Here is a 15,500-nt window from a genome sequence, read left to right as displayed (position 1 = left end):
CTGCGTCAGTCACAGTGGTGTTGTCCTCTGCTGCCTTATGTCCAGTGCTGCTGTTTAATAAGTCACTTACAGTGTTGCTGTGTTGTGCTGCATCAGACCAGTGGTAGTGTCCTGTGCATCAGTCAGTCCAGTGACCATTCACAGTGGTGGTGTCATCTGCTGCCATATGTACAGTGCTGCTGTATAATAAGTCCCTCACAGTGTTGCGGTGTTGTGCTGCATCAGACCAGTGGTAGTGTCCTGGCCATCAGCCATCAGTCATTCCTGTGCCGCATATTGTGTTACATAACTCCAGAAAAATAATGGAGAACAAACATTTAGAGGATAAAATAGGGAAAGATCAAGAACCATTTCCTCCTAGTGCTGAAGCTGCTGCCACTAGCCATGACATAGATGATGAAATGCCATCAACGTAATCTGCCAAGGCCGATGCCCATTGTTATAGTAGAGGGCATGTAAAATCCAAAAAGCCAAAGTTCAGTAAAAACACCCAAAAAAAGAAATTTAAATGGTCTGGTCTGAGGAAAAACGTAAACTTGCCAATATGCCATTTACGACACGGAGTGGCAAGGAATGGCTGAGGCCCTGGCCTATGTTCATGGCTAGTGGTTCAGCTTCACATGACGACGGAAGCCCTCATCCTCCCGCTAGAAAAAATGTAAAGAGTTAAGCTGGAAAGAGCACAGAAAAGAACTGTGCGTCCTGAGATGGTATTACAAGTCCCCAAGGAGAGTCCAAGTGTGTCGGTGGTTGCAATGCCTGACCTTCCCAACACTGGACGGGAAAAGGTGGCTCCTTCCACCATTTGCACGCCCCCTGCAAGTGCTGGAAGGAGCATCCACAGTCCAGTGCCTGATATTGAAATTGAAGATGTCAATGTTGAAGTACACCAGGATGAGGATATGGGTGCTGCTGGCGCTAAGGAGGAAGTTGACGATGAGGATTCTGATGGTGATGTGGTTTATTTAGGTCAGGCACCGGGGGAGACACCTGTTGTCCGTGGGATGAATAAGCCCATTGTGATGCATGGGCAAACTACCAAAAAAGCCACCTCTTCGGTGTGGAATTATTTCTCCACAAATCCGGACAACAGGTGTCAAGCCGTGTGTTGCCTCTGTCAATCTGTAATAAGTAGCGGTAAGGATGTTAACCACCTAGGAACATCCTCCCTTATACGTCACCTGTTGCGAATTCATCAGAAGTCAGTGTCAAGTTGTGAAACTTTGGGTAAGAGCGTAAGCAGTCCACTGACACCTAAATCCCTTCTTCCTCTTGTACCCAAGCTCCTGCAAGCCACAACACCAACTCCCTCAATGTCAACTTCCTCCTCAGTCAGGAACGTCAGTAGTACTGCAGGCCTCTCCTAACCGGGATTCTTCCGGAGGATCCTTGAGTGGTACGCCTGCTGTTGCTGCCGCTGCTGTTGTTGCTGCTGGGAGTCGATCGTCATCCCAGAGGAGAAGTCGGATGACCACTTGTGCTACTTCCAGTAAGCAATTGACTGTCCAACAGTCCTTTATGAGGAAGATGAAATATGACAGCAGTCATCCTTTTGCAAAGCGGATAACTGAAGCCTTGACAGCTATGTTGGTGTTAGACGTACGTCCGGTATCCGCCATTATTCAGTGGGACTTAGAGAACTGTTTAAGGTACTGTGTCCCTGGTATCAAATCCCATCTAGGTTCCACTTCTCTAGGCAGGCGATACAGAGAATGTACACAGACGTCAGAAAAAGAGTCACCAGTGTCCTACAAAATGCGGTTGTATCCAGTGTCCACTTAACCACGGACATGTGGACAAGTGGAACAGGGCAGACTAAGGACTATATGACTGTAACAGCCCACTGGGTAGATGTATGGCCAACCGCAGCAAGAACGGCAGCGGCGGCACCAGTAGCAGCATCTCGCAAACGCCAACTTGTTCCTAGGCAGGCTACGCTATGTATCACCACTTTCCCTAAGAGGCACACAGCTCACAACCTCTTACGGAAACTGAGGAACATCATCGCAGAATGGCTTACTCCAATTGGACTCTCCTGGGGATTTGTGACATCAGACAATGCCACCAATTTTGTGCATGCATTACAACTGGGCAAATTCCAGCACGTCCCATGTTTTGCACATACAATTAATTTGGTGGTGCAGAATCTTTTGAAAAATGACAGGGGCGTGCAGGAGATGCTGTTGGTGGCCCGAAAAATTGCGGGCCACTTTCGGCATTCAGCCACTGCGTGCCGAAAACTGGAGCGCCAGCAAACACGCCTGAACCTGCCGTGCCATCAACTGAAGCAAGAGGTGGCAATGAGGTGGAATTCAACACTCTATATCAGGGGTGGCCAACCCGCGGCTCTCGAGCCGCATGCGACTCTTTCATCCGCCGCATGCGGCTCAGCCGGGTCCTGGCCACCGCTGCCCTGACCCCCCCATCCCCCGTGCTCACTGCGCTGCTGCTGTCATTCTGTGAGGGGAGGAGAGCGCAGCGTGCACCTCTCCTGCCCCTCACTCTCCGGCGGCGGTCCTTGAGCCAATCAGAGATCGCGGACCGGCAGCTAAGGCTGCCGGACTGCGAGCTTTGATTGGCTCACGGACCGGCGCCTAATTGAAGAGACACAGCCGCCGGAGAGTGAGGGGCAGGAGACGCGCACGCTGCGCTCTCCTCCCCTCACAGACAGCAGCAGCGCGGTGAGCAGCACGGGGGAAGGGGGGTTTGACGGACGGACGGTCATGTATATCTGGCACTGGGGGCATTGCTGGCACTGTGGGGACATGTATACCTGGCACTGGGGTCATAGTTGGAGATGTATATCTGGCACTGTGGGGTCACTGGCATTGGGGGCATAGCTGGCACTGTGGGGACATATATATCTGGCTCTTGGGGGACATGTATATCTGGCACTGGGGGGCATATCTGGCGTCTTGGGGGTCATATATACATCTGGCACTAGGAGCATAGCTGGCACTGTGGGGGCATATATATCTGGCACTGGGGGCATATCTGGCACTGGGGCATAGCTGGCACTGGGGGGAAATGTATATCTGGCACTGGGGGCAGAGCTGGCACTGTGTGGGGACATATATATTTGGCACGGGGGGCAGAGCTGGCACTGTGTGGGGACATGTATATCTGGCACAGGGGGCAGAGCTGGCACTGTGTGGGGATATGTATATCTGGCACTGGGGGCAGAGCTGGCACTGTGTAGGGACATGTATATCTGGCATTGGGGGCAGAGCTGGCACTGTGTGGGGACATATATATCTGGCACTGGGGGGAAATGTATATCTGGCACTGTGGGGACATGTGTATCTGGCACTGGGGGCATATATGGCACTGGGGGGAAATGTATATCTGGCACTGTGAGGCATATATGTATCTGGCACTGTGGGGACATATGTGTATGTGGCACTGTGGGGACATATGTATCTGGCAGTGTGGAGGCACCCATTTTTTGACACTTTTAAATGTATGTGGCACTGTACTGGGACATTATATGTATGTGGCACTGTACAACATGACTAAAAACGGAGTTATGACACAAGGTCATACTCCTACAAATGTCATAACGAAAGGTGCGTGCACAAAATGGGGTGTGGCTTTGTGAAAACTAGACCACGCCACCATTTTTGCACGCGCATGATACTGGCTCTTGCCCTTGACTACAGATCTTTTCTGGCTCTTTGCCTCTGACTGGTTGGCCACCCCTGCTCCATATGCTTCAGAGGATGGAGGAGCAGCAAAAGGCCATTCAAGCCTATACATTCACCTACGATATAGGCAAAGGAGGGGTAATGCACCTGACTCAAGCGCAGTGGAGAATGATTTCAGTCTTGTGCAAGGTTCTCCAACCCTTCGAACTTGCCACACGTGAAGTCAGTTCAGACACTGCCAGCTTGAGTCAGGTCATTCCCCTCATCAGGCTTTTGCTGAAGCAGCTGGAGAAATTGAAGGAGGAGCTAAGACGGAGCGATTCCGCAAAGTTTGTGGGACTTGTGGATGGAGCCCTTCATTCGCTTTACCAGGATTCAAGGGTGGTCAATCTGTTGAAATCAGAGCACTACATTTTGGCCACCGTGCTCGATCCTAGGTTTAAAGCCTACATTGTATCTCTCCTGCCGGAAGACACAAGTGTGCAGAGATGCAAAGACCTGCTGGTGAGAAAATTGTCAACTCAAGCGGAACGTGACCCGTCAACAGCTCCTCCTTCAATTTCTCCCACCACTGGGGCTGCAAGGCAAAGGATAAGATTTCCTAGCCCACCCGCTGGCGAAAGCTGACATCTGGTCCGGACTGGAGGACCTGCCAACGATTACGGACATGTCGTCTACTGTCACTGCATATGATTCTCTCACCATTGAAAGAATGGTGTAGGATTATATGAGTGACAGCATCTAAGTAGGCATGTCAGACAGTCCGTACCTATACTGGCAAGAAAAAGAGGCAATTTGGAGGCCCTTGCACAAACTGGCTTAATTTTACCTAAGTTGTGCCCCCTCGAGTGTGTACTCCAAAAGAGTGTTTAGTGCAGCCGGTAACCTTGTCAGCTTTCGGCGTAGTAGGTTACTTCCACTAAATGTGGAGAAAATGATGTTCATCAAAATTAATGATAAATTCCTCCAGGAAGACCTTTACCAGCAATTGCCTCCAGAAAGTACACAGGGACCTGTGATGGTGGATTTCAGTGGGGAGAATTAATACTCTGTGAGGAGGAGGAGGAGGATGTACACACTGAAAGGGGTGAGGAATCGGAGGATGAGGTCGACATCTTGCCTCTGTAGAGCCTGTATGTGCAATGAGAGATTGATTGCTTCTTTTTTGGTGGGGGCCCAAACCAACCAGTCATTTCAGCCACAGTCGTGTGGCAGACCCTGTCGCTGAAATGATTGGTTTGTTAAAGTGTGCATGTCCTGTTAATACAACATAACGGTGGGTGCGAGGGCCCAAGGCCGATTCCATCCATCATGTGCTGTTTGGGGACTAGTTTTTTTAAGTGCCATCCTGTCTGTAACTGCAGTGCCACTCCTAGATGGGCCAGGTGTTTGTGCCGCACACTTGTGTCACTTAGCTTAGCCATACAGCTACCTCATTGCACCTCTTTTACTTCTTTGCATCATGTGCTGTTTGGGGCCTATTTTTTTAAATCTGCCATCCTGTCTGCCACTGCAGTGCCACTCCTAAATGGGCCAGGTGTTTGTGCCGCTTAGCTTAGTCATACAGCCACCTCGGTGCAACCTTTTGGCCTAAAAACAATACTGTGAGGTGTGAGGTGTTCAGAATAGATTGGAAATGAGTGGAAATGAATGTTATTGAGGTTAATACCATAGGATCAAAATTACCGCCAATTCTGTGATTTTAGCTGTTTTTATGTTTTATTAAAAAATCAACCAGATCCAAAACCAAAACACAAAAGGGTGGTTTTGGCAAAACCAAGCCAAAACACGAAAGTGGAATTAGAACCCGACTCAAAACACGAAAAGTGCCAGCCGCACATATCTAGTATATACACATGGTATTATACACAAGTGCAGCAGTATATACATGTGGGCATTATACACAGGTGCAGCAGTATATACACATAAGCATTATACACAGGTGCAGCAGTGTATACATGTGGGCATTATACACAGGTGCAGCAGTGTATACATGTGGGCATTATACACAGGTGTCGCAGTGTATACATGTGGGCATTATACACAGGTGCAGCAGTGTGGCATTATGTGGGCATTATACACAGGTGCAGCAATATACACGTGGGCATTATACACAGGTGCAGCAGTGTATACATGTGGGCAATATACACAGGTGCAGCAGTACATACACATGTGGGCATTATACACAGGTGCAGCTGTACATACACATGTGGGCATTATACACAGGTGCAGCTGTACATACACATGTGGGCATTATACACAGGTGCAGCAGTATATACATGTGGGCATTGGGGGTCATTCAGACCCGATCGCACGCTGCCTTTTTTCGTAGCGCAGCGATCAGGTCACTACTGCGCATGCGTATGCACCGCAATGCGCAGGCGCGTCGGACGGGTGCAAAGCGGATCGTTGCTGTGCAATGAATTTAACGAAGAATCCATGCGCACAGCCGATCGCAAGAAGATTGACAGGTAGAGGGTGTTTGTGGGTGTCAACTGACCGTTTTCTGGGAGTGGTTGGAAAAATGCAGGCATTCCCAAGCGTTTGCAGGGCGGGTGTCTGACATCAATTCCGGGACTGGACTGGCTGAAGTGATCTCAGCGGTGGAGTAAGTTCAGACCTACTCAGATGTAATAGACAAAACTCACAAAATCAGTACATTTTGTCTCTCAGGACCGTATTTAATAAAAAAATAAAAAACGTGTTAGTACCCAGAATTTATCAATCATTTAACGCCGCACAATGCGGCAATAAGGATTTTTTTTTTTTCGGGGCAATGCACCAATCTACAGATGTAGCCACGATCATCTATGCCGCGATGCATACTGCAAATGCGCTCCGTCTGACCATAGCAGGTGTTCGCTCCATGGGTTTCAATGGGTGCGTGTGTAACAATCAGGTCTTTCAGGTGTAGATGCCGGTGGTCGTACTTGGAGTTTTCACCCGGGATCTTGTCTTGAACCGGATCAGCTGCTGGAACCCCAAGCAGAGGAACAAGGAACCCCAACCCTAAACACAAGTCACCACACGTTTGGACGGCGACTAGGAATTTTATTATGCAGGATCAGAAGAAGTGGTCACCGCTATTAATTTCAGACTTAGATCAGAAATAACAAACATTCACAATTTCTGTATAAGCAATAAATTCAGTACATAAATAACATTAGTTAGAAAGATTAATATTTGCATGACATTTACCAACACTTTTATCTCTGGCACTATGAAATCTATGCTACACAGTATTGGTTCTGCATAAGGCTATTGCGATATAGCAGATAACTACCTCAGGTCAGGTTATCTATATAACAATTAAACTTAAAATGGCGACTAATTAGTTAATTAGTTAAGTAATAAGCTTTCGCATAAACTGTGTCTAAACTTTGAGTGTCTCTCAAGCAAAGTCAGAGGTGCTTTAAAAAGAAGATGGGTTACAGTTCAAAGCGAGCAGATTAGGGGGAGTATTAGGAAAACGAGAATGCAGAAATAGCTGACAGGAATTCCTTGGCATGCAAATAGCAGATGTTAGTGACAGTGCACACGTTGACGTATTATATGCCAATATCTTTGCAAAACAAACAGATGGAAATAGAAAGATGACGGAAAAAATACATCCCCTTTTACTTTTCTGCCATAAACTGGCCTCTTTATCTTGTTTATCAGTCTGAGCTATTCTAAAGGAACGCTTGCCCTCGATTCACTGTTTCTCCCTGTGTCGGGCTGGAGTACATAAAAGAACTACGCTTTCCCTCTGTCTCTTCTCTGTTAGAGCTGTAATAGTTGTACGGAAAAGTTTAAAGCATCTGGATGCTGTCTATCTCGGACAGGAAAGGTTAGTAGTATGGAGGTGAAAAGTTCTTTAATACTACCTCTCCTGACTCTCAGGGTGACCCACTTTACCCCTCTTGCTCCCTCAGATATATATGCAGAGGTGAAGTTGCTGGGACGGGTTATGTGCGGCCGTCAGCTGGAGGCTCCCTAATCACTGGCCGGTTTACGGTTCCCTCACTGCGGCTCTCCTTTACTGGGCAATACTTAGGGTCTCTCACCTCGATGGGGGCTCCATCCCCACAGCGCCCGACGGCCCCTTTTACTACCTTATAGCGCTGGCTGGAAGCTCCGTCCCCCTCTGTCAGCGATCACTGTGTCTCCTTTACCACGGCTGGCGGGTACTTGCTGGGGCAGCTCCGTCTCCCTCCGTCAGCGGTCACTGTATCTCCTTCACGACGGCTGGCGGGACCTCTTTAGCAGTGGTTGGTGAGTTCTTCTTGGCGGCGGCTGGCGGGTCCCGTTGTCGGTCACGGCTCCAGTCTCTCCTCAGCACCGTCTCCTCTTCTCCTCACAGCAGCGCGATCCTTCCCTGTCAGCAGCTCCGTCTCTCTTCTTCAGCGCAGCTCCGTCCCGATCAGAAGTCCCCTCAGCACAGCACTGCTCTCCTCGCGGCCCGTTTCTTTTAAACTCCTCTTTCAAAGTCCCGGATGCTTCCCGCTCTGTGTAGCGGCGGTCGAGAACTCCTGGGTCCTTGTGCCCCCCATGTTCCATTAGGCTGCAGTTCACATCCTCCGGGGACCAAGTAAAAGGGTATTACCCCCTTCCGTATTGCTGGGCTCATTAGGAGCCAATGGGACGATATATTTAGAGTTCATATATATATATATCAGAGTATCACATATCTCCCGGCTAAAAACATGCGTGTCCTCACGCAAGGTCGTCAAGGGCAAATTATCTGAGCGACAGTTCATACATTACATACATTTCCAGTGGTCGTTATTTACAGGTATATATACTGATATATATAACAACATGAGAGATAGAACCATGTTATGTTAACACTTTTCAGTCACGGTACCGAAGAGGTAACATACCTCGGGTACTACGTTCGGGCCTCTTAGAAAGTGGGGTATGCTCCCTTTTGGCCGGTTCAGGGACAATACAAGTGGTGTCATTATTTTCGACAAATTTATCTTCTCTGGGTCTTGGGACAATTGAGTTCACAGAACTCGGGATCGAGCTAGTCATGAATAGTAAGAGTTCAATGGGATCCTGAAATGGAATGCCCCCTGGAGTTCCCCGCTCCTCTGCCAAAGGTGAGTCTCTCTCGGCTACCGGGACTTCAACGGTGCAAAGCTTCAATTGGTCACGAGGGACGATAGTCAGATGTCCATCAGGCCTTTGGATCTGGTATGCATAAAGTCCATCAGCGGGGATTTTGACAATCTCATAAGGAACATCCTCCCACATGGCATCGAGTTTGCTCGTCCGTTGGTTTTTCTTCTTCCACACCTTATCTCCAAGCTTTAGGGGTGTTGGATGGACATTTAAATTATAATTGTTCTCTTGGCGGCGATGTACTATCTCCATCCGTTGTTTCACCAGTTGTCGGGCAGCGTCAATCCGTTGCTGATGCTCTTGTATCCAGTCGTTCTGCAGGAGATTAGGCTCATCTGACATTATTGACAATTCTAAGTCTTTTGGAAGTTTGCCCTGCCTCCCAAACATCAAATAAAATGGAGTGAATCCTGTAGAGCAATGTTCCATGTTGTTATAGAGGTATGTCAGTTCAGACAAAAGAGTGGGCCACTGCGTTCTTCTCTCGGCCGATAAACTCCGAAGCATCCCAATCACGGTTCGGTTGGCCCGTTCGCATAGACCATTACCCTGGGGGTGGTAGGCAGTAGTTCGCAGCTTCTTACACCCATATAAAGAACAGAGTTCCTGAAATAATTGGGATTCGAAGGCTGGACCCTGGTCAGTTAGAACTTGCTCCGGATAGCCGTAAGGACGGACAAAGTGTTTGAGGAACAGCTCAGCAGTTGTTTTTGCTGTCAAGTCACGGGCCGGTACCACCACCAAGAACTTGCTATAGTGATCCGTGATAGTCAGAGCATACTGGAACCCAGTGGAGCTATGCTCGAGTTTTACATGGTCCAGAGCCACAAGCTCGAGTGGTCGGGTACTTTGAATTGGATGCAGTGGATCTTTTTGGGTAGAATCAACTGGTTTTTTTAGACTGCATGTTACACAATTCCTGCACCACTTTTCGACATCAGATCTCATGCCAATCCAGAAGAATCTCTGTCTAAGTACTGCTTCTGTTTTTTGGGTGCCAAAATGTCCCGACTGGTCATGATAAGCAGATAATAACAGATCAGCCTGCTGTCTGGGCACTATAATCTGAGAGATAGACTGATGAGTACCGGGATCAAGGCTGGTGCGGATGACAAGATCTCCTTGGAGGCTAATTCGGTCTCGATGGCGTAATAATTTGACTAATTCCGGGTCAGCATTGGTTCTTTGTGTCTTAGTTAGCTGTTTCTTTTGTTGAATAAGATCAATCAAACGCTGTACCACGGGGCTGGTTTTCTGTACTTGTGCCCAGTCACCTTTTGGGAAAGCGCTCACAGACAGGTCAGTTCTACTGTTTCTAGTGGCAGCGACAGGATCCGAATGGATGACTGGTTGCTGTGTACTCAGAGGCCTGAACACGGGCGTCTCAATGTCTTCAGCCCAGTCTCGCTCCTCTTCCGCAAGGTCCGTGGTCGGTAAGCGAGACAAGGCATCAGCATTTCCATTCGCCTTGCCGCTCCGATAGGACACCGTATATCTGAAATTTGCCAACCTTGCCATCCATCTTTGCTCCAGAGCTCCAAGGCGGGCGGAAGATAAGTGTGCCAGCGGATTATTGTCTGTAATGATCACGAAAGGTGTGGCAGTTAAGTAATTCTTAAATTTTTCGGTGACAGCCCATATGAGGGCAAGGAGTTCCAATTTGAATGTGCTGTAATTTTCATCGTTCCTTTCGGTTTTCCTTAAACCTCTGCTGGCATAGGCTATAACCCTCTCCTGACCGTCCTGCAGCTGGGAAAGTACAGCTCCTAATCCGCGATGGCTGGCGTCAGTGTGCACCTGAAATGGTTTTTCGTAATCAGGGTAGGCGAGGATTGGAGCCTCCGTTAGAACTGACTTTAGCTGCTCGAAAGCATTCTGTTGTTCCTGAGTCCATGCGACCAGGGCAGTACTCCTTCTTTCTTGTCCTGACCGGCCTCGAAGCAATTCATGAAGTGGAGCAGCTATTTTTGCGAAGTGCTGAATGAAACGGCGGTAATATCCCACGAAACCAAGGAAACTGCGAACATCTTTAACAGTACGAGGAACAGGCCAACTCCGCACCACTTGTATTTTTTCGGGATCGGGCTTTACTCCTCTGGAACTAACGATGTGACCCAGGTATTGCACACTTGGTTTTAATAGGTGGCACTTAGATGGTTTTAACTTTAGACCGCATTTAGTCAGTTGAGTGAAGACCTCTTCCAGATGGTCTAAGTGCTCGTCATAAGATTTTGAAAATATGATAACATCATCCAGATAGAGCAGGACCATCTCGAAGTTTCTGTGTCCCAAACAATGCTCCATGACCCGCTGGAAGGTGGCCGGAGCATTGCACAGCCCGAACGGCATCCGATCGAATTCAAACAGGCCCATAGGAGTCGTAAAGGCCGTTTTCTCCCTGTCTTCTGGAGCCATTGGGATTTGCCAGTACCCGCTTGTCAGGTCAAGAGTGGAAAAATATCGGGCCGTTTTTAATGCTGTCAGTGATTCCTCTATTCGAGGTAGAGGATAGGCATCTTTATGTGTAGCAGCATTCAACTTTCTATAATCAACGCAGAATCTGAGACTGCCATCTTTCTTTCGCACAATTACCAATGGAGCCACCCATGGACTATGGCTTTCCCTGATTACTCCAGCTTCTTTCATGTCATTAATCATGGTCCTCACTGATTGATACATAGCCGGAGGTAAAGGCCTGTGTCTCTCCTTGACTGGGGGATGGGTTCCAGTGGGTATGTGATGCTGGACCCCTTCAGCTTTTCCGAAGTCTGATGGAAATTGACTGAACGCCTTAGCATTTCTGCGCACCACCTGCAGTACACCTTCTTGTTGACCCTCTGTAGTATCTGGACCGCCGATCTGGATGTTGCTCCACCAGGGAGTCTCACCGGTAGTCATGCTGATTTGACTGACTGCTTCTCCCTCTGAAACTCTGGGTAGGGCCTCACCGATGACATCTTGAAAGTCGACCAACACCACACTAGCCACGGGACAATGCCGAAACAGACGAATTGGATAACTATGAGGATTCAAAATCCTGACAGGTACTCTGCCTCTTGTTACAGTGGCGAGGGTTCGGGCCACCGCGAACAGCTGTTGTCCATCGAAGTCACAGGGTTCTAGGATTGCCTCATAATCTCTTCCCCCAGGGCCTATCCGCGCCTTGCACCACACCACGTGCTCAGAATTGGGTCTAAGGATGATATGCTGACGATCAGTGATCCTTGCCTTTCCCACTTCTCTCTTTCCATTAGTGAATCTCTTGTGCCCCTCGAGTAACCGGACCATTTGCTGGAGAGTCTTTCGCTCATTTGGGGCAGCAGATTGCATTTCCAGTTTAAGGGCTTCTACTAATTCATCTGGGCAATTTTGCAGGACGTTCATTCCGAGGATGACCGGCGGAAGATGCTGATTGTACGTAGTAGTGACCAAACATCCTTGTCGTTCCAGATCAGCGTTGCCGATAGTGAGATTAGCTTCCCAATAGCCGCGGAACTTGATTGGCTGTCCATTACTGGCCAATAGATGTAACCAAGTGTTTGGTGGGTTCACTATCTCAGATTCTGCCCAATGTTTCTGGAATTCAGCCAAATGGATTGTGGTCACCTGTGATCCAGTATCTAGAAGAGCGGACACCTCGACCCCATTAATTCGGATCTTCAGGTGGGGGCACTTGCCAACATATTGAGGCCACCACCCTGGCTTCGGTGGACCTATTGACGCATCTCCTCCCGAGAGTCGGTCCCTTGCCTCGGGGTCGAGTCGTTTAAAGGAACATTAGGACATCGCCGTTCAATGTGGCCACTTTGATTACATCTTCTACATATAGGCCTTCCTTGATCATCAAATTGGTCTGTGGGGCGCCGCCCCGATTCTCGTGGCACCTCCCATCGTGACCGACCTCTTCTACCTTGATCCCGACGCCAACCTTGGTGCTTAGTTTCCGCTTGCTCCAACCGTATCTCTTTCAGCTCCTTCATCATTTCATTAACCATGCTGGTGAGAGCTCCCATTTGGTCTTGACCATCCTGTGATTGCTGACTGACGGTCCCTTTATAAATAAAGGATTCAGCCATAGGGCTTAGTTGAGACTCCCTAGGCACTCTTCCCTCAGAAGGTCCCATCACCGCCACGTATTCTCCATCTGCATCATGGTTTAGACCTAATATGTCCATCATATCCTCCTTAAATTCAGAGAAAGTGCAGAGAGGGTTCTGACGCCTCCACATCCGCAACTGTGCTTTTGTCGCTTCTCCTCTTGCTCCTTCAATGAGTAAATTAATCATAGTCTCCTCTGTTTGTTCAGTTTCTTGAGGGTCTCTGGCCTGTATTGCTCGCCTCGCTTCTTGTAGGCCCAGGGCAAACTCCCGGAGATTCTCATTTGTTTGCTGCTTCCGAGCATATAGGCGCCCCTTTAATTCTGCAATGGTCTGTGCATTGTAGATACCAGCCAACTTTCCCAGAATACCTTCAGCTGTTTTCCGTTCTTCATCTGACCACGATCTGACTTCCCTTAATGCTTCCCCTTTAAGTTGTCCGATAACTACCTCCATTTTTTGCTCCTCATTCAGGGGATAAAGCTTGAACATTGATCTTATTTTGTCCCGAAATTCTTTAAACGAACTAGTGCCCATTGTCTTCAAATCTCCCGAGTATACTGGAAGCCATGGGGCTCCAAAATAATAGGGCATCGTAATCGGTGCGGCCGGTGTTGCCGCAGCTGGTGACGACTGACCTGGCGAGGCGGGCAACTTCCTTCTAACTGTAGTAGATGTGGGCGTCTGAAGTTCCTGTGCTTCCGACATCCTGTTCGTGGACGCCAAGTTTTGTAACAATCAGGTCTTTCAGGTGTAGATGCCGGTGGTCGTACTTGGAGTTTTCACCCGGGATCTTGTCTTGAACCGGATCAGCTGCTGGAACCCCAAGCAGAGGAACAAGGAACCCCAACCCTAAACACAAGTCACCACACGTTTGGACGGCGACTAGGAATTTTATTATGCAGGATCAGAAGAAGTGGTCACCGCTATTAATTTCAGACTTAGATCAGAAATAACAAACATTCACAATTTCTGTATAAGCAATAAATTCAGTACATAAATAACATTAGTTAGAAAGATTAATATTTGCATGACATTTACCAACACTTTTATCTCTGGCACTATGAAATCTATGCTACACAGTATTGGTTCTGCATAAGGCTATTGCGATATAGCAGATAACTACCTCAGGTCAGGTTATCTATATAACAATTAAACTTAAAATGGCGACTAATTAGTTAATTAGTTAAGTAATAAGCTTTCGCATAAACTGTGTCTAAACTTTGAGTGTCTCTCAAGCAAAGTCAGAGGTGCTTTAAAAAGAAGATGGGTTACAGTTCAAAGCGAGCAGATTAGGGGGAGTATTAGGAAAACGAGAATGCAGAAATAGCTGACAGGAATTCCTTGGCATGCAAATAGCAGATGTTAGTGACAGTGCACACGTTGACGTATTATATGCCAATATCTTTGCAAAACAAACAGATGGAAATAGAAAGATGACGGAAAAAATACATCCCCTTTTACTTTTCTGCCATAAACTGGCCTCTTTATCTTGTTTATCAGTCTGAGCTATTCTAAAGGAACGCTTGCCCTCGATTCACTGTTTCTCCCTGTGTCGGGCTGGAGTACATAAAAGAACTACGCTTTCCCTCTGTCTCTTCTCTGTTAGAGCTGTAATAGTTGTACGGAAAAGTTTAAAGCATCTGGATGCTGTCTATCTCGGACAGGAAAGGTTAGTAGTATGGAGGTGAAAAGTTCTTTAATACTACCTCTCCTGACTCTCAGGGTGACCCACTTTACCCCTCTTGCTCCCTCAGATATATATGCAGAGGTGAAGTTGCTGGGACGGGTTATGTGCGGCCGTCAGCTGGAGGCTCCCTAATCACTGGCCGGTTTACGGTTCCCTCACTGCGGCTCTCCTTTACTGGGCAATACTTAGGGTCTCTCACCTCGATGGGGGCTCCATCCCCACAGCGCCCGACGGCCCCTTTTACTACCTTATAGCGCTGGCTGGAAGCTCCGTCCCCCTCTGTCAGCGATCACTGTGTCTCCTTTACCACGGCTGGCGGGTACTTGCTGGGGCAGCTCCGTCTCCCTCCGTCAGCGGTCACTATATCTCCTTCACGACGGCTGGCGGGACCTCTTTAGCAGTGGTTGGTGAGTTCTTCTTGGCGGCGGCTGGCGGGTCCCGTTGTCGGTCACGGCTCCAGTCTCTCCTCAGCACCGTCTCCTCTTCTCCTCACAGCAGCGCGATCCTTCCCTGTCAGCAGCTCCGTCTCTCTTCTTCAGCGCAGCTCCGTCCCGATCAGAAGTCCCCTCAGCACAGCACTGCTCTCCTCGCGGCCCGTTTCTTTTAAACTCCTCTTTCAAAGTCCCGGATGCTTCCCGCTCTGTGTAGCGGCGGTCGAGAACTCCTGGGTCCTTGTGCCCCCCATGTTCCATTAGGCTGCAGTTCACATCCTCCGGGGACCAAGTAAAAGGGTATTACCCCCTTCCGTATTGCTGGGCTCATTAGGAGCCAATGGGACGATATATTTAGAGTTCATATATATATATATCAGAGTATCACACGTGTGCTTGCACACAGACGCGAGTACACTTGCCGTGCCTTTGCTGCTCTGTTGCGTACAACGATGAGCGTGGCTGCATCTGTAAGTTTCCGGGACAATTGCTCTAATAGAGCCTGACACGGGGATCACAAAAAGTAAATGGA

General features: G+C 48.4%; 1 protein-coding gene across 2 annotated transcripts in view; it reads right to left on the bottom strand.

Annotated features, from left to right (window-relative positions):
- The window catches only part of SAMD12 (sterile alpha motif domain containing 12), an 890,943-nt gene that overhangs the window by 856,352 nt on the left and 19,091 nt on the right, over positions 1 to 15,500 (bottom strand). The gene's annotated exons all lie outside the window — the stretch shown is intronic.

Source organism: Pseudophryne corroboree, chromosome 5, assembly GCF_028390025.1.
Source record: "Pseudophryne corroboree isolate aPseCor3 chromosome 5, aPseCor3.hap2, whole genome shotgun sequence".
Lineage (NCBI taxonomy): Eukaryota > Metazoa > Chordata > Amphibia > Anura > Myobatrachidae > Pseudophryne > Pseudophryne corroboree.
The sequence above is the reverse complement of the archived record's forward strand: the minus strand, read 5'-3'. Positions and strand labels throughout refer to the sequence as shown.